General features: G+C 35.8%; 1 pseudogene; it reads right to left on the bottom strand.

Moving 5' to 3' along the window:
- Positions 1-9,312: 9,312 nt before the first annotated feature.
- LOC141547327 (sodium-dependent phosphate transport protein 2B pseudogene) lies at positions 9,313-10,778 on the bottom strand (annotated as a pseudogene).
- Positions 10,779-20,038: the final 9,260 nt, after the last annotated feature.

Consider the following 20,038-nt stretch of genomic DNA (forward strand, 5'->3'; position numbering starts at 1 on the left):
TAGTTTATTGAATACAGGTTATTGAGTCATCTTGTTTCTGATTCACTTTTGTCTAATCTGATTGATCTACTATATTTTTAATGAATGTTAATAATAAAAATATTAATAACACACACATATATATGCACATCATTGTATGTATATGTATATATACCCACATATATAAATATGCCATTGTTACATTATATTTTGAGGATTGAAAATATTATTTCCCTTCAACTCACTTCCCCCTTCAGTTCCAGGGGCTTGTCTTTGAGTGACCTTATACCTAGAGGACCAATCCCAAAGTGACTTTAGTTTAATGCTTTAGTTTATGCTTTAGTTTAAGTTAAAGGAAGATAAAATCTGGAATACAGATCCAGTCCTCTTGATGTAGATTCCTAGTATCCAAGAATCATATGAATACATGTTCCAAATTACTGATAAAAGAAATTCAAATTAAAACAGTACTAAGATTATATCTCATACCTATCAAATTGCCCCAAATACCACAAAATAGAGAAAATGACAATAGTTGGAGGAATTGTGAGATTTAGGAACACTGTTGCACTGTTAGTGAAGTTAAAAATTGATCAAGCCACTATGGAGAACAATCTGGAACTATCCCTCAAAATTACCTGATTGTGACTACACTTTAACTCAGCATTAGATATCGCAATTAATTCTGTAGATATAGGCTATAGAACAAAATGAGTTCCCATTCAATGGGAAGAGTTGAACAAATGATGTATGTGAATATAATGGAATATTATTACACCATAAGAAATTTAAAAAGAGATGAATTTACAAAAAACCTGGGGAGAATTGTGTGATTTTTGCTGAATAAAATGAACACAAATAGTTCATCATCAATTAATAATGTGTGGGATGCAAAAGACCCCTACCCAAAATAACTATTCAGAGTTCACTCAAAGTAAAAAGGAGAAAAGGGTTTGTTTTATTTTATTTTATTTATTGTAGCAACTCATGAGTGGTAGGACAGTACGGCCATGAGAGAAAAAGGGACTCACAGCAGGAGGGCCCAAGGGTTAGTACAGACATTCCATTTTTATAGGTTCCGTTACAAGAGATTACACCACAAATCAGAAAGCATTAAGAAGTGTGGGGCCTCCTAATGGGATATCACTTTCAAAAAAAAATGATGGGAATGCAATGTTTCAATTTCCCCTGAAATTACCTGCTTTTTAGAAAACCTTAAATCAGCAGATAACTAAAGTGAGTGTTTAAACTAATAGGTTAAACAACGTTGGATATTGATAAATGCCACCAGTATAGGTTAAGCAAATGAGTCTATAAGTGGCCTAAGTTTAAGTAAATAGAGGCTCACACACATAGGTCATAATTTAAATAATTACTACACAGAAGTAATAAAATAAAGAAAAAGCATTCACACATCCCTGTAAATTCTTCATCTCACCTTCCCATTCCATACAATTCCCCCTGTAATATATAAATGATCTTTCATCATATTTCTATGAAGAACTTACACACCGTTCAAAATCCATTAACATATCTACACATTGTTTATCAAGCTCACCATCAGGATTGTCCCTCTCTACTGCATTCCAGCCTTCTTTCTGAAGAATTATTTTAATAGCATCTTCTGTATGCAATATTTTTGACAGGGACCATTGAACTATTCTGGTTATTAATGTAATTATACAAGGTAGACATTGTGGCAACAGAATATCTGGTTCAGAATCACTGGTATCAGTGATTGCAATAAGTCCATACCATAAGAGCTGTTTCCATCAGCTACCATCAAACCAAGACCACCAGCTATATGTAAAGGGAGATTTCCAAACTTGTACAGGCACATGAACTATCTTGCAAATGCCATTAGTAATTTCTTTTACTACTTGCCCATTGTCATCAATTTGCATACAAGTGGACAGATTTAGTTTTCCACAGACCCCTCCTTTCTCTGCTAACAGATAATCTAAAACTAATCCATGTTATAAAACAGCTTCCCTTGTCTGGGTGGCTGGATCAGCTAATAGATCAAGGGCCTGAGCAGTTTGGTTAATCTGGGCTGGGGGACAGGCATCTCCCTACCCATTAGCATCACCAGTTTGAGTCAAAGAAGTGTCAATACTGGTTAGGGAACGGTCTAAGCTCCGTTTTTCCCTTCTTAGATTGTGTCTTCAGAGAGAAAGAAAAACTATATAACAAATCCCAGTCCCATTTCTTAGCAAGTGGGTATAGGCTGTTTGGCCACAAATCCAATAGTGTCCTCTTAAAGTTGGGTTTTTCTCATGCCCAAAATATAAAAGTCCCTGTGGGTAGAAAGTATCTAACATCCCATGGGCCTAGTGGTCCCCCTATCATAGTTTTCGAATTACATTTCTCAAGTTGTTTTTCTGCTATCCAAACACAATTGCAGTCATTTTCCCCAGTGATATCCACATTACTCCAGATGCTAAACATCTTTCTAACAGTGCCATTTTTACTTTCCCATTTCCACTCCATTGTAGTAATGTGTCCGGGGCTGTACTATTTAACATTATACATCTCCATAGATTATGGGGTGTTTGACAAATAGGCTTCTTTCTAAATTCCTTCAAACATTCCTCATTACCCTCTAATGAATGCTGGTGGACAAATTAAACACCAACTCATCATCACAAACAGTGTTTGACTTGCTCCATTTGTTTGCTCCTGGACTGACCAAAATCCAGTACCATTATGTACAACTGATCTATTGCTCAAGATCCAAGCTGGAGATAAAGGACAGGAACCGATGGCCATTGTTGTGAGCTGTTCAGGTCCCCCGCATATCTAGCAATTTTTAAAATAAAATGTGTCAGCAATAGCTTGAATCAAGCTTTGGAAGCTATTGTCTTTCCTCAAAAAAGGGTTAGGAATAATGCCAGCAGGGGTCAGTATCAGACATAAGGATATAAAGCACAATCCCCAACATTGATTGTCTTCTTTTGTCCCCATTCTACCAGAAAAAGCCCCAGTAAGATACCCCAGATCAATACCACTATCAAGATTTTACATGGACAGTTCATCAGTTCCTTTTCAATGTTTGTCTCACCTTGTTCTCTGGTTTCAGTTGGGCAATCCCCACCCTCGGAGTGTTCACTGGTCCTTTAATTCTGGTATGCTGAGTCCATCCTCTTTCATGTGTAGCACTGCTGTATCTGATGTCAAGAGGATATGGAACAGTCCTTTCCAGCTCAGGGTCAGCTTGTCCTCCTTCCACGTCTGAACCAGGACCCAGTCTCCAAGCTAGAACTTATGCATCGTGAATCCTTAGGGAGTCTGAGCAATAAGCCCTTTTAGTTGTAAAGTTTTCAGATGTTGCAATAAAGACATGACATATTTCCTTAAAAACAAATCCTTGGTTTCAATATTGGATCCAAGGAAGAATTTTGACTCCCTTTTGGATAAAGATGACCATACAATAATTCATAAGGTGATAATCCCACTTCCCTTTGGGGTTTTGGTCTAATTATTTTTTTTCTTTTATAGTTTATATTTACCAGATATATGCATGGATAATTTTACAGCATTGACAATTGCCAAACCTTTTGTTCTAATTTTTCCCCTCCTTGCCCCCAACTCCAGATGGCAGGTTGACCAATACATGTTAAATATGTTAAAGTATAAATTAAATACAATATATGTATACATGTCCAGACAGTTGTTTTGCTGTACAAAAAGAATTGGACTTTGAAATAGTGTACAATTAGCCTGTGAAGGAAATCCAAAATGCAGGCGGACAAAAATAGGGGGATTGGAAATTCTATGTAGTGGTTCATAGTCATCTCCCAGAGTGCTTTCCCTGGGTGTAGCTGGTTCAGTTCATTACTGCTCTATTAGAACTGATTTGGTTCATCTCATTGTTGATGAGGGCCACATCCATCAGAATTGATCATCATATAGTATTGTTGTTGAAGTATATAATAATCTCTTGGTCCTACTCATTTCACTCAGCATCAGTTCATGTAAGTCTCTCCTGACCTTTCTGAAATCATCCTGTTGATAATTTCTTACAGAACAATATTCCATAATATTCATATACCACAATTTATTCAGCCATTCTCCAATTGATGGGCATCCACTTAATTTCCAGTTTCTGGCCAGCACAAAGAGGGTGCCACAAACATTCTTGCACATGTGAGTCCCTTTCCCTTCTTTAAGATCTCTTTGGGATATAAGCCCAGTAGTAACACTGCTGGGTCAAAGGGTATGCACAGTTTGATAACTTTTTGAGCATAGTTTTTGGTCTAATTCTTAATAAGGGATGTGGGATTATCAAGTTCCACGAACTGCAATTTGTCTTGAGAAATTCTCAGTCTCTGTGCCCCTAAATAATTTAACAAACTGATAGTGACTTGGACAAGGTCACTCTTTTTCCACCCTGCCACTAGAAGATCATTTACATATTGTAAGACTTTTAACAGTAAGAAATTTATCCCAGAATGTTCACACAATTCTTACATACACAAGATGTTCCATAAATTAAATATTATACCAATCATTTTGCTTTAAAAATACCCAATACACAGAAACATCCCAAACTATTTATTGTCCATGGCAAAAACATTTTCAAAAGGACGAAGGCAAAAACTATTATTCTTGGAGTCCCTTTAAATAATTGGCATCAATCACATAAAAGAATCTAAAAAGCTCTTAAAAACATCAATTAAACTTTTTGAAATAACCCTTTCAAACTTTAGATCGCATATATGATCATATCCCTTAAACAAGAAAACCATTATATATCTAAAGAAACAAATATTCAATCAATTAACTTGTAAGAGCAGCTTGTCTCTTTAAATCACAGTTTGCTGAACCAGCAGCAACTTGATAACAAAAAACAGCTGGAACACACTTGAAGAGGGGAGGATTCCATGTGACCACCCTTCTCATGTCTTCTTTTTACTCCCAAATACCTTACTTTCTCAAATCATCCAAACCTTTAATTGTTCCTACAAATCAATCCTTCATAAATCTCCTGCATTCTCCTCTCCTTTTCCTTTCAAAATTTATAGTGAATAGCTAAAAAACTCCATAAAACCCATATATCCAACAGAGCAGGATTTAAAGTATAACTTATAATGTTACAAATTATCCAAAACAATTACTAAAGTTTCAGAAGGTAACAACTCAGAACCAAACTAAACAAAACTTTTTTTTTAAAAAAGTTTTTTTTCTTCTTCCTGATTGTTCTGATAGAAATTAGCAGCTCTCTTATCTGTCCAGGCAGAGCTCTTATGGCCCAGTTTGAATTTTATTGTTCTTTTCCTTCTCTCTAACTGGAGCAGACTGCTTTTTGTTCTGCCATTCCTTAAATAGACGTATTTTTTCTTTCTTTTTCCTCTTCAGAAATAAAGGTTTCAATATTCAACCAAATTCCAAGATCTTATACTCAGAATAAACCTAGCATGTGCAAGGCAACAGTAAAATTATTTTCCTCAATTTCAAGATTATAGTACCTCTTTAAAATCAATTAAGTTCCCCAAATCATTAATCAAATGTTGCAGACAAATAAATTCTCCCATCCAAGTTTAACCTTCTTAAACGTTCTGTTCTCTAATTCCATGAAAGCAAACTTGCTAATAATGATTTTTCTTTCTTCTCCTGGGACAAAATTTTTTTAGAAGCGTGTCTAATTTCCCCCCACAGAGGGCCCCTGTGTTCAGCTATTTACCCCTCTTACTCTATTTTTATTCCACCCTTTCAATATCTGCAATTTCTTATTTATGTCTGGCCATAAATTGGAGATGTAATTTGTTTAATTTATTAGACATGCTGCCATTATGTTGTTTCCAATTTTAACACACATACCAATTTAAAGTTATTTTAAAATTAATCAGTCCTTTAGTCTGTGAAATTTCCTAAAATCTACCTACATATTCAATTCAAATTTCTTTTCTTTAGTAATCCAGGAAAGATTTAAGCAACAATTTTTTTCTGGCAAGATTCCACAAGCCTGAGTTCTGATAACAAAGTTACAGGTCCTTGCTTACAGGAGTTTCTAAAGTGGTAGCACACTGCTCTTCCGTTTTCTTAAAACTTTCCAAACTTTCAAATCCCTTTCAGTCTGTTTTTCTTATTCCTACTTGCTTAAAATTTCTCATTTAACTATATATTTTCCCCTTTCTCTCCCCCTTTCCAGCTAAGCTACTGCAATCAGCCAGAGGCAGAGGGAGAGAAAGAGAAAAAGATTTTCTTTTCTTGCACTATCTTGAGAAGCCCAAATGTAGCTCCCAAATTACCTTACCATGATCAAAGACCAATCCATTCTGAGCCACTCTGAAAGAATTGCTACTCTGAATGAATTCCAATTCCAACAATTCAGCCTGATATTTTTCTAAGCCTGCAACACAGAGGCTAAATTCTTATCTCTTATAAGCTTGCTAACTTTTAACACAAAATGCAAAGCAGACATACACAGACACACGCCGAACTCTATTTTCACCTTTTACATACAGATTTAAGTCTGATATACCCAAATAGTTCTGGGAACATCCTCCCAGTTTTCTTCCCTTTTATATTTGGGAGATTCATCCCAGTCTTTAAATTGACTCCCAAGAGGGCTGTCGACTGGAATTCCCTAGCTAATGTTCTGACACAAATTCTTGGATAGCAATCCCAAACCAGGTTGTCAGAGGAGGCCCTTCATTACCCTCACGCCTGCAGATACCCGAGAGCTTCCTCAGAAAGTCCTTTATCACTGGGGTTGACATCAGTCCACACCAAAAACAGATTTAGGAGGGCTAATCCCTGGAGCCTCCTCCCTCCTCCCAGCCAATAGACCCCCAGACTCCTGAGAGCCTTACCTCGAGTTTACACATGTACATTTCTTTCATACTGCAGTGCCACCCATCAGGACTCTACTTTCTTCAGTCTTCAATTCTGCTTTCCACTAAGTACCTCTGCCTCGGGTCATTGTCTAAGAAGGGAAGGAGGATGCTGCACACAGAGCCAGAGACCACAGAGAGAACTGCTCTGTGGGCACACCTGTCCCTGTTTGGGGAGCACAGCCATCTCCCCCAAAGACCCTATCCTGGACAGCTCCCAACTGTGTGGGATGCAAAAGACCCCTACCAAAATTAACTATTCAGAGTTCATTCAAAGTAAAAAGCAGAAAAGGTTTTTTTTTTTTTTTAATTAACTCTTGAGTGGCGGGGCAGTTTACCTGTTTTTTGTTTGAGGTCTTGGAGCTGGGCTCCACCTCTCATTTCCCTGGGTCAGTCTACATTCTGAGGCCCAGTGGAAGCCCTTGTTGCATTTTGTACATGGGGCTTTGGGTCTTATTCTCTCACCCTGTCCTCTCATTCTATCTCTATGCCTACATTGAGCTTTCAAATGCCCTACTTTACCACATGGAAAACATTGACAAGTCTCTCTGGAAGTCCTTTGCCAAGAAGGACCCTGTCTTCCCATGTTTTGCAGCATAGCCTAGGTATAAAAGGCATTTGTGCCCACTGGGGCACAGCATCTTATGATCTCCTCTAAAAGAGCATCCTCGTGTAGTCCCAGAATAATTATTCTACAAATCTCATTAGCATTTTCTCTAGCAAGTTGTTTGATCATTATTCCTGTTGCTGAATTTTCACCATTAGTTCATATGACAGCTGTCTGTAGATGTCCCACAAAATCAGCAAAAGGTTCATTTGGATCTTGCTTTATTTTCATGAAGGCTTTCCCTCAATCTTGCTTTCCTGGGAGGGTGACCCAAGCTTTTATAGCAGCAGCAGCAGCAATTTGCTCATATGCTGCTATGGGGTAATTAGTTTGTGCTAAAATGCCTGCGTACTGACCTTTACCTGCTAGTTGGTCAAAGGTAATTTGTATATTAATTCCAGTTTGCCTATTTCATTGAGCTTGTATCCTACATAGTTCACTATTCTCTGAAAGCCACAACAAGTTTTGTCCAGGTTCTAAGCATGTCCTTGCTATGGATTTCTAATCACTAGGGGTTAAAATTTCATAAGCCAAATTCTCTAATACCATCTTAACATAAGATGATGTAGCCCCATAAAGAGTGCAATCCTTTTTTAAATCTTTGATCATTTATAGATCAAAAGGAGTTGGAGGCCCCCCCCCGGGCCTTCCCCCCCAGCTATTCCCCCCATAAAGCATGAGACTCTTAATCTCAGGGTCATGGGTTCCTGTCCCATCTTGGGCGCCAAAATATAGTGTTTTGGGTGGTTTTCTGAAGGTCTCTGAGCAGCCTTCCTTTCAGCAGAGTAATCATCACAAGAATAGCCAGGTGTTAAAGTTTCCTTCACCTGGTGCTCAGCTAGCTTTCTCATGGTCTTCAGAGGGGACTTGGTTTCAGTGGAGAAAATGCAGGAGGACGGGCCAGCCACCTCAAGGCTGATGAAGATGGAAATGAATTTCTCTCTCCTTTCCCTGAGAGCTTGAGCTCCCAGTTTCTATGCTCTACACTGAGTATAAACCAATCATTATGTCACTAGGAAACCATTATTTGTTGTAAGATTAAATCAATCATACTGAACTTAGAGAACTATTAAGTACCATGCTAAACTAGATAACCATTGTCTCATCAATTCCACTGATTTAACATCTTGTAAGAATCCTTGTTTCAGAGTTCTGGCCCATACATAACAGGAGGTACTGTCAGAAATTAAGCTCTGTAGTAGTGTTACTGAGAACAGCAGTGAGCATATTTTCTCATGTTTTTGCATCTCAGGAATAAAGACCAACTTGTTAAATTATTCCTACTATTGTGTGTAATGCTGGGGACTGGCTACTGCTAATCCATACACTTTAGTCTCTGAAGGTGAAGGAGAATCTCTGTTACTATCAATGAGTGTTATTCTTCTAACATCTATTGAGATCCCAAAGAACCCATAGGTTCAAAATTTGCTGGCTAATTCATTTATCTGTGATGCCCACAGAAGTATAATGATTGGTAAGTTTTTTTAAAAAATAAATCTAACTATATTTATTTAAGGAAAATAATTCTTTCATTCAAAAAAAAATAAAAAAAAAATCAAGTCCTGTTGCCCTAGTGTTTTGGAAGAGAGTATAAGTAACTGGCCTACTCAGGATTCATCTTGTATATAATCCCTGTGGTTCTTGTCCCAGGGCTCTTAGGAAGCCAGAAATTATGTGAGATAATTGTGGCCTTGGGAAGGACTGTGCTTTGATCACACTTTCTGCCAATGCTGAGCCAGATCTCATTGCCAATGCGTTTGATTCTGGGGTGGAGGGTAGGGGTAGCAGATATCTGTGGCTCCATTTTTCCATGTATGTCTATCCATCTGCCTCTACCTTTTCCACATTTCGGGAGAAGAAGGGCATGCAGAACAAGAAATAATCCATCTTTTATCTTCCTTTCCAAACCCTGTCTAACCATAAAGTTGTGCAGTTAAAGAGGGTCTTTACATCTTGGGTCTCCTGTGTCCCGGACATGGGCTGGGACTCCTTTGCTACGACTGCTGTGTTCCCATACACATCGGGAACCTTGATGGGGATTTTATCAACCAGAGGAGTGATTGCAGACAGATATGAACACAGAGCTACTTTGCACAATAAAGGTCATCCTAGTTCCAACAAGAATGACGAGGTAGCCTGTCAGCCAAGCAAAGGGGAAGGGGAAATTTGTATTGATGGTCTTCTTAATCACTGCAGCAACTTGTCCCTTGAGCACAGAATTCAGGATCTTGACCATCAGGATCAAACAAATGCACAAGACCAGCAAGGAGAGGGCCAGAAGAATGAATCCAATGGTTATATCAGAAAGATTGACATCCACAAATGCATGTTTGCACTTTGCAATGTTCTGTTTATATGTTGTATTCATGAGGGTCCAGGTCATATTCCCATTGGTCCAGCAGAAGCTGGGAAAGGTGCAATTTTCTGGTGAGGGAACGGTAATGTTGTTTAAAGTCTTGTTGTACACCACATCAGGCTCTTGTTTTTTGCTGCCTCATTTCCTGTAGCAATAACATTTATGACTTCTTGATCCCAATGGATAATGACTTTTGTGATGACTTCCAGGAGTTTAGGGGCATCTTCCCCACTCTTGATATTAAAGATTTCCATGATGACATTGGTGAGGTGGTAGAAGTACCCTGTGATCACCTCCACCCACTGACAACCAGTTAAAGAAATCATGGACAATATACCTTCTGCAAAAGCCCTTCAAAATCCCTTCCTGTTTCCAGCCTGCATGAGGGCTACAAGAGTATAGATGATTGAAGTCCCAATATTGGCTCCCATGAAAATGGGAATTGTTGCCTTTATTGTCATTGATGAAAAGGACACTATGCTGACAATGAAAGATGTGGATGTGCTGGAACTCTGCACTATGACAGTCACCAGTATGCCAGTCATCAAGTCAGTCATGGGATTGTTCAACACCGAACCGTCATGGAAAATCTCCCCAGCCATTTCCCCTTCAACCAGCTGGAAAGAGCTGCTGGGAACATCCAAGAACATACAAAGAAGTAGAGAAATATTAAGATAAGGATCGCTTTTCTGAGCCCTCTGAAGACAGCAATTATTTTCTCTGTGGTGTCTCTGTCTGACCACTTGATCTCAGCATCCTTCAACTTAGGAATGTCCCATAGGTCTTGCTGTACCACTGGGTCTTCAACCAGTGCAAGAATAGAATAAGTTGGCAGAAGTTTTATCTTGTTTTCAGGAGAATGGGCATTATTGCTGGAGCTTCCAGTATCTTTTTCAAATACAATGGGTTGTTGAATGGTAGCCTCTTCAGCAAACTTATTAGGATCGGAGTGGGAGGTACCCAATTCAAGCCAAAGAACCCTGGTCTGTGCACCTGCCATCCCTGGCTGAGGACCTCGGAGTAATGACCCTGACAAGGTTGTTTTTTAAAAAATGCTCTTTGAAGTTCTACATTAGAGAAACTCTCAAACTTTTATTCTCAATATAATAATTATTCTCACTAATAAAAATTATTTGGGATTTGTCCAAAGAGTTTTTGTTTATGTGGGTTATATTTACAGATATTTACCATATTAGAACTGAAAAATGATTTTGAAATTGTAGACCCACTATAAGGGTTTTAGAAACCCTAGAGATCACTATATTAGAGGATTGGGACTTGAGACAAGGCTTAAGCTTGAATGACTAGAGGAGAAAGTATAAGAAAGAAGTATCTGTTTTTCTTTCTCTCTGCATCTCCTTTGTAGCCTGAAGATTGCTGTGAATTTTTATTTTTATTTTAAAAAATTTTATTTTTTAAAATTTTATTAAAGCTTTTATTTACAAAACATATGCATGAGTAATTTTTCAACATTGACCCTTGCAAACACTTCTGTTGCAAATTTTTCCCTCCTTTCCCCCCAGATGGCAGGCAGTCCAATATATGTTAAATATGTTAAAATATATTTTAAATCCAAAATATATTAAGACATATGTTAAATCCAATATTTATACAGTTATCTTGCTACACAAGAAAAATCAGATCAAGAAGGAAAAAAAAACTAAAAAAGAACACAAAATGCAAACAACAACAATAGAAAGAGTGAAAATGCTATGTTGTGTTCCACACTCAGTTCCCACAGAACTCTTTCTGAGTATAGATGGCTTTTTTCATCACTGCAGAAGTGGAACTGATTTGAATCATCTTATTGTAGAAGGGAGCCATGTCCATCAGATTTGATCATTGTATAGTCTTATTTCTGTGTACAATGATCTCCTGGTTCTGCTCATTTCACCTAGCATCAGTTCATGTAAGTGTCTCCAGATCTCTCTGAAATCATCTTTCTGGTTGTTTCTTACAGAACAATAATATTCCATAATATTCATATACCATAATTTACTCAGCCATTTCCATTGATGGACATCCATTCAGTTTACAGTTCCTTGCCACTACAAAACATTTTTGCACATGTGGGTCCCTTTCCCTTCTTTAAGATCTCTTTGGGATATAGTCTCAATAGAAACACTGCTGGATCAAAGGTGGTGCACATTTTGATAACTTTTTGAGCATAGTTCCAGATTCTCCAGGTTGGATCCGTTCACAGTTCCAGTTTTCCCACATCCCCTCCAACATTCGTCATTATCTTTTTCTATCATCTTAGTCAATCTGAGAGGTGTATAGTGCTATCTCAGAGTTGTCTTAATTTGCATTTCTCTGATCAGTTGTGATTTAGAGCACCTTTTCATATGCCTAGAAATAGTTTCAATTTCTTCATCTGAAAATTGTCTGTTCATATCCTTTGACCATTTATCACTTGGAGAATGACTTGAATTCTTATAAATTTGAGACAATTCTCTATATATTTTAGAAATGAGGCCTTTATAAGAACCTTTGAATATAAAAATGCTTTCCCAATTTATTGCTTCCCTTCTAATCTGTTCTGCATTAGTTTTGTTTGAACAAAACCTTTTTAACTTAATGTAATCAAAATTACCTATTTTGTGATCAATAATGATCTCCAGTTCTTCTTTGGTCATAAATTCCTTCCTCCTCCACAGATAAAGTATCCTAAGTTCTTCTAATTTGTTTATAATAATATTCTTTATGTCTATATTATGAACCCATTTTGACCTTATCTTGGTATACAGTGTTAGGTATGGGTCAGTGCCTAGTTTCTGCCATACTAGTTTCCAATTTTCCCAGAAGTTTTTGTCAAATAGTGAATTCTTATCCCAAAACCTGGGATCTTTGGGTTTGTCAAACACTATATTACTATAATTATTGACTGTTTTGTCCTGTGAACTTAACCTATTCTACTGATTGACTACTTTATTTCTTAGATTGCTATCAATTTAAAAGTAAGTTAATAGTTTTGCTGTTTGACAAAAACATAAATAGAAATGGGCAGACTGTATTATATTTTTAATTGTATGGAGAACATTTGTATTCAAGCAATATTTTCAATTAATGTGTCCAAATATATTTTTATTAAGAATGCTTAAAACTTATTTTTTCAAAATCTTTTGATAATATTACTAAGTAATGATTTAATAGCATTTCTATATGAGTGGGACAGGCACATTTCAGATATAAGTATTCAGTATCAAAAAAGGGAAAATAACTAAAACTGATTTAATTTTTTTGCAGCATCATTCCAATGCTTTTAGAGCAGTATTATAAAGACTGATGATTATTTTTATATCTTATTATTGTTCCTGACTTCACTTTTTGTCTTCTATCTATAACCCTAAGATGTCAGCTACATGTGTAATATTCATTATCTTTAATGTAAGTTTTTAAGTAAAATGATGTTTGAAAGATTTTAGGAAAAGTCACTGACCCATACAACAAATGTATGAATTTAAGTGAGTCTTTAAAACAACAGTATTGAACCCTTTTGTCCTTTGTCTGAAAATAATTAGAGCAACATTTGTCACTTTTGACTATCTCCTTGCTCCTTGATATTCTTTCCTTTTTTTTTCTCATAGTTAGGAAGGTTTTCCTCTAGGCCTAAATCTTCCTCTGCAACTTCTGTTGCTCCTAGTCCTGTCCCTTTGGGCCAACCAGAACAAGTTAAATTCTTCTGAATTGTACAGCTTCATATATTAGATGAGAACCATTATGATTTCTCTAAATCTTTTATTATCCAGGCTAAATAGCTAGAATTCCTTCACCTAAACTTTATATACCATGATATCAAGGAACTTTCATCATGTTGCTTTTCTTTCTTGGAATTTTCTCCAACTTAATATCTTTTCAAAATGTAACCAGAACTGAACAACAGTTCAGTCATGGTGTGACTAGGGCAGACTATAATAGGATGACTGTTTTCTTTGTTTTACTGCTATTCTCTTAATAATTGTATTGTATTGCATTGGCTTTTTTCATTGTCTTGTCATGCTTTTGATTCACATTAAACTTGAAGTCTGTTACAAAACCCCAATTTTTTTCCCAAAGGAAATGATATTTAGTTTCACACCCATCACATTGCACTTGCAGATAATTTTTTGATTTTAAGTGCAAGACTTAATAATATTAGTACTATTAAATGTCATTAGATTTATTCCAGTGTCTCAAACTGTGAACATCTAGATGCCAATTTTGGCATCTAGTGTTATTCCTTTCAATTCTGTGTCATTTCCAAGTTCTATAAATGTAATAACAGTGTTTTTAAGAAATTGCTAAAAATATTTAGTAGGACAGAAGCACGGACAGATCCATGGAGTGTTCTACTAGACACCTTCCAAGGTGACTGTTAGCTTTTAATGACCCTCTCTTTCGTCTAGTCATTCAGTCCACCCAGCTGCACTATCAACTTATCTACTTTTTTCTTTCTGGTTTAAAAAGATAGAATGAAAAATTTTATTCAAATCTTTTGCTAAAATCTAAGTATATTAATCATGTAAATACACATATACAGAAATAAATATATTAATATCAATCTGGAATGAATAAGAAGAAAAATAATGAGATAAAAATGTGGTATACAGTAGACATGATAAAATTATTTTATTTAAATTTTTTTATTTAAAGAAGTAATAGAAAATAGAAAATGGATTATAGAAATAATACTGAGAACAAATATAATAATTTCATCCATTAATTACTGAGAAAGAATTTGTAGCAGCAAATATTTGACTCATTTTCAAAACAGAGATGATTGCCAAAGGCAACATCAGACTAAAATAAATACTCATTTGTAAAATTTCATGAAATATGATGGATGGATCCTTGTGAGTCATATATGTCATTAAACCAAAGCAGTGAAGATTAAAAAAAAACATTTTAAAGAAAGCTGGGAAGATATCCAACTAAACAAAGCCATTTTGAGGACATTCAAAGATGAGAAAAGAAGCACTACATGTAGGAAAAAATAAAAAAAATATTTGCAAAAATAACTAAGCAAATTTTTTATTAAAATGGTAAAACTAGTCCATTTAGATTTTAGCATCACAGGGCTAGATGAAAGCATTGAGGAATCAAAAATGGCTATAAAGAGGACAAAGGAAAACAACTGGATTGGATTAAGTATCCAGTTAGTAAAGGAGAAAGAGAAAGAAAAAGGGAAAGAGGGAGAGAAAGAGAGAAGTTGTCCCTGTGGGTAATAAAAGTTGTAAGAGCTTTGGGAGACTAATAATACAAAATATCTGATGGAAGAGAAAGTACCAAAGGTATAGGAAAAAAAACCTGTGATCTTATTAATGCTAAAAAAAAAAAAAAAAAAAAAAAAGGAATTGAGAGAACATCAATTACAAGTGTCATATATTTCTGCTTTATCAGCATTACAAAATTAGTACTTATCACATATATGAATCAAGGGTATCCTTATTGAATATATAGTAAGTAATAAGCAGTTTCCCTCAAACTTTATTTTACCTTGCGAAATAAAGGAATCATAGATTGGAAGTGATTTCTTTGCAAAAGTTTTGGAGTTTGGTTTCAGTATTCTGGAAGCTTAGTATGAGCCACCAGAGTGAAATGTCATCCAAGAGAGCTCATGTACTCTTAGGCTACATTAATTTCAGACCAATGTCCTGCACACAGTCTTAACCCAACACTTCATCTTACTCAGAGATCAGTGCAGAGTCTCAAAGTCTGTGGACCTTAACCTCTTGTAAATCCTACTATGCAATAAAAATTTCAAGTATGGCTCTGACAATAGATTAAGACAATTTTCTGAAGACCAGTCTAGCTTTAATTTGCCTGTAGCTACTCTGAGAATAAGATCAGTTATGGTTGAAGAGGAAGAGAAATTATATTAAAACCTCAGTAAAATCCTTCAAGTGAAAATATCATATACCTTACTATACGATTATTAATATCATTACAAAGGTTAGACTAGTTGACTATAATAAGAAATATATTGGTAAAACTGGATCAAGAAGCACAAATAAGTACAAAGCCTTGTTAACTATACAGAAACCTCCCATCGTTAAATCATGAATACTTTCTTTGAAAAAAAAAAAGGTAATGCTTCATCTTGGGAGCATTGAATAATGTTACAAATATGAAATTGATTATATTTTTATGGACAAGAAGTAAGCATTGATGTGGAGTTATTTTTACATCTACTGTCTATGTACAGTTAAAATACTAATATTTTAGAATAAATGTCAGTATTATTCAAAGATGAAGAAAAATAATAATAAAATATATGATAAGAAATTAAAATAACTCAGTCCTGAATTATTTATATGAGTAATTGATCACAAAATGGGAAAAGTCACAGCAAAAATTACATTAACATTGGTTATGATGATTGCTCATAGAAGTTTGTTGTTGACCTAAAGTAAGACTAAAAGTTTCAAAAACAGGTCTACGTCAACAAATGCTGAGAGATATTTCGTCTGGAGGCTGAATTTGTTTAAAATAGTAATCCTTTTGTAAATTTTTTTTTAGTGAATATTGATACTCATTATGAGTAATATCAAATAAAGTTGAGAGATTCAGTGGTGTGTAAAACTAATTTAAGGAACACTGGCAAGAGATTTAACTAAGTAAATTTATTTCAGTGGCATTTAAGGATAAAAATCAAGGGAGAACATCAAACAAAAGAAAAATGGTGATGGACTATGACATTTTTATAACAAACTGTAGTTATATCAAGGACAAAGGAGCCACCTCTATTGAAATCTTTCATCATTGTTCTGGGTAATTCTCTGTGCATGGTTAAGAATGCCAAATGTTCTTGTTTGCAGATGACATGGTGTTAGTTACATCAAGTCATATAATATTGCCTAGCTTCATGGAAGAAGTGAAAAGTTTAATTTTTTTAATTATAGCTTTTTATTTACAAGATATATGCATGGATAATTTTTCATCATTGACCCTTGCGAAACCTTGTTGCAACTTTTCCCCTCCTTCCCTCCATCCCCTCCCCTAGATGGCAGGTAGACCAATGCATGTTAAATATATTAAAGTATATGTTAAATGAAATATGTATATATGTTTATACAGTTATCTTGTTGCACAAGAAAAATCGGATTTAGAAATAAGGTAAAAAATAACCTGAGAAGGAAAACAAAAATTTCAAGCAAACAATAACAGAAAGAGTGTAAATGCTTTATTATGGTCCATACTCATTTCCCATAGTTCTTTCTCTGGGTGTAGTTGGTTTTCTTCATTATTGAACAATTGGAACTGGTTTGGATCCTTTCATTAACTATATAGAGAGCCTCGTCCATCAGAATTGATCATCATATAGTATTCTTATTGAAGTCTATAATGATCTTCTGGTCCTGCTCATTTCACTTAGCATCAGTTAATGTAAGTCTCTCCAGGCCTTTCTGAAATCATCCTGTTGGTCATTTCTTATAGAACAATAATATTCCATAACATTCATATACCATAATTTACCCAACCATTCTCCTATTGATGGGCATCCATTTATTTTCCAGTTTCTAGCCACTACAAAAAGGGCTGCCACAAACATTTCTGCACATGTGGGTCCCTTTCCCTTCTTTAAGATCTCTTTGGGATATAAATCCAGTAGTAACACTGCTGGATCAAAGGAAAACAGTTTAATTTTGCCAACACATGATGTACTCTGAAATAGGCGCAATAGGTAATATTAATGGATCATTACAAGAAAAAAAAAAGGTAGATCACTCATGTGTCAGGAACAAGGGATGACATTTGGAAAGCCTGAGTTCTTCATTGATGTCTTTAGAAAGTCGAGAGAATATGAATAAAGTCTCTAGCACATCCTATGAGATGAAATTGGGAAGGGGGTCTAGATTCCCAAAGGATGGGTAGCCATGAATGGGTTGCAATATGCATAATGGGAAAGAATATCAAATTGAAGAAATCCATTAGAGACTTTGAATGTCCCATATCAGGAAGACCATGGTCCCAAATCACTCTGACCTGATCAAATAATCCAGTTCTGGGCGCTTCATTTAGAATGGACACTGGCAAATTACATGGTTTATAGAGCCATGACACTTATTGGTGAAGATAATTAGTTTATACCTAATGAGAATTTGTTGTAGAAAACGGAGATGTTTATTTTTGAGTAGAGAAGCTTTCTGGGGAAAGATATTCAGGAACTAAGGTTCTAATCTAGAAGAAGGAATAAATATTTTTTCTTGACTTCTTATAAAAGAGTCCCAGATGGTTCCCTTGACTATCAAGCCTAAAAGGCTTTCTGGTAGATCAACTATAATCCTCTCTTACCATGATCTCCACAATGGTAATCACCAATTAATTGTACCCTAAGAATTGTCTCATTAGTACCTAGAAGCTTTTATAAGGTACTTTACTTACATTTTAAGACATCATCTTTTTAGGTAAGTATAGGCTAACATAGGTGGTTTGTGACATCCCTTCTAATTATGATATTTTTTATATCTCTATGTATTTCATTCCCAAATACATACCCAAGACTTTGAGATAATGATAAAATAACTGGATAAGACATGGTCCATGCCTTCATAGACCTTACAGTCTTAGTGAGATAATAAGTGAGCCTTTATCAACAATGAACAGTTGTTATAAACTTACTGCTGGACCATCTTATCAGACTATGGGAGACTGAGCATGCTGATGAGAATGCTCAGACTGAGGCTGCAGGATTTAGAACCACTGCTCAGATTCCATCTCAGTGGTACTTTGTCTGCTGATTCTGCTACAGGCCAGGGACTAAGCCGAAACTTCCATCCATATGGATGGAAATATAAATAGGATGCATGAGCTCCAGCATTAACACAACATATTGTAAATTGGACCCATACAACTCTGAGGAACATGAAAAAAGGAAGATTGTAGATGACTATAGATGAGCTGGTATAAAATTTTTTTAGATCTCCACCAACTATTTATTTCCCTTTTTCTACATACTTTGACATGACTCACACAGAAGTATTTCTTCAAGTCATGTACACTAGCAGTGAAATAATTTAAACACAAAGAGGCTGAAATATATGTTTCTTACCTTAACTATATTGGGAAGGAGTTCTTGACACTTATCAGTGACACATACACCCAGCCATATTGCTTTATCTCAATGCAGGATATTCATCAGGATGACTTTTATAATCTAGGCAATCAGGCAAGGCATTTTTGGGGAGATGGAATTTAGATGAGTTTTTTATTTTCAGCTGCAGAGCCTTCATTATATTATAGTCACTGAACAGAAAATCAGGGGGGCTTGAAGGGAGTAGAAGGAAGAAAGGTATCCCTTTCTTGTATCAGGATATTGGCTTCTAGAAAACTAGAGCTCAGCCAAGGGCAGAGAGGACTTCCTAGCTTCTTTGGAAAAGATGGTCTCTGTTTTATTGTTGTTTCAGGAAATTCTCTGTGAACCAGTTCCCTAATTTTGTTGAGAATTCATCCTGCTTGATCTGAGTGAGTGATTGTGTCTTTGTTCTTGTCAGCTTTAATCTCTAGCAGTTCCTCTTGTTTCTCCTGGAATCAGTAAAAGCCATCCACCAAATACCCTGAGGCCTGAATCTTCCTGACAAAAAATAGAGAAGTGAAGTACACAGTGTTTCCACAGGTGAGGGGGATGAGGGCTAGTAGCCATCTGCACAGGGCCTAGTAGCTGGTTTAGGGCACTTAATTTAGGTCTTGAAGGATGTGTTTTACATAGATAGGAAGAAATATTACATCCAGGAGGAATGGCAAGAGCCATGGCTAGTCAAGAATGACAAATTGGAAATAAACAAAGTTTTACTTAAAAAATCTGTTTACTTGTAACTTTCTCTTAGTTTAACCATGGGCTAGTCTATTCTCTCCAAATCTTATTTCTTCACCGTAAAGTGGAAATAATTAACGGTATCTTCTTTATGAGGTTGCTATGATGCTCAAAAGAGAGAATATGTATAAGATGCCTTACAAACCTATAAAATAGTAGTTATTTTTATAATTCACAGAGAAATTGGGTTCAAATCACAGGAGGAAATAATGTATCCTAGAGCCTACAAGGTATCTACAACATTTATAGGACATGATTATTTCATCTAATATGCTAAATTCCCACCATACCTTCTTTATCTACTCACTATTTCCCTCTCCACAGTGACCCTTCCAAAACCTTTCATCTCTTCTCAAATGTCCCATTTATCTCCCCTCCTCTCTCAGCTGAGAATCTTGCCTCATATTATATAGAAAAAATGAAAGCTTTCTTTTCCTTTCTTCATCTCCTATCTGCCAATCTCTCCT

This window comes from Sminthopsis crassicaudata, chromosome 6 (genome assembly GCF_048593235.1).
Source record: "Sminthopsis crassicaudata isolate SCR6 chromosome 6, ASM4859323v1, whole genome shotgun sequence".
In the NCBI taxonomy this organism is placed as follows: domain Eukaryota; kingdom Metazoa; phylum Chordata; class Mammalia; order Dasyuromorphia; family Dasyuridae; genus Sminthopsis; species Sminthopsis crassicaudata.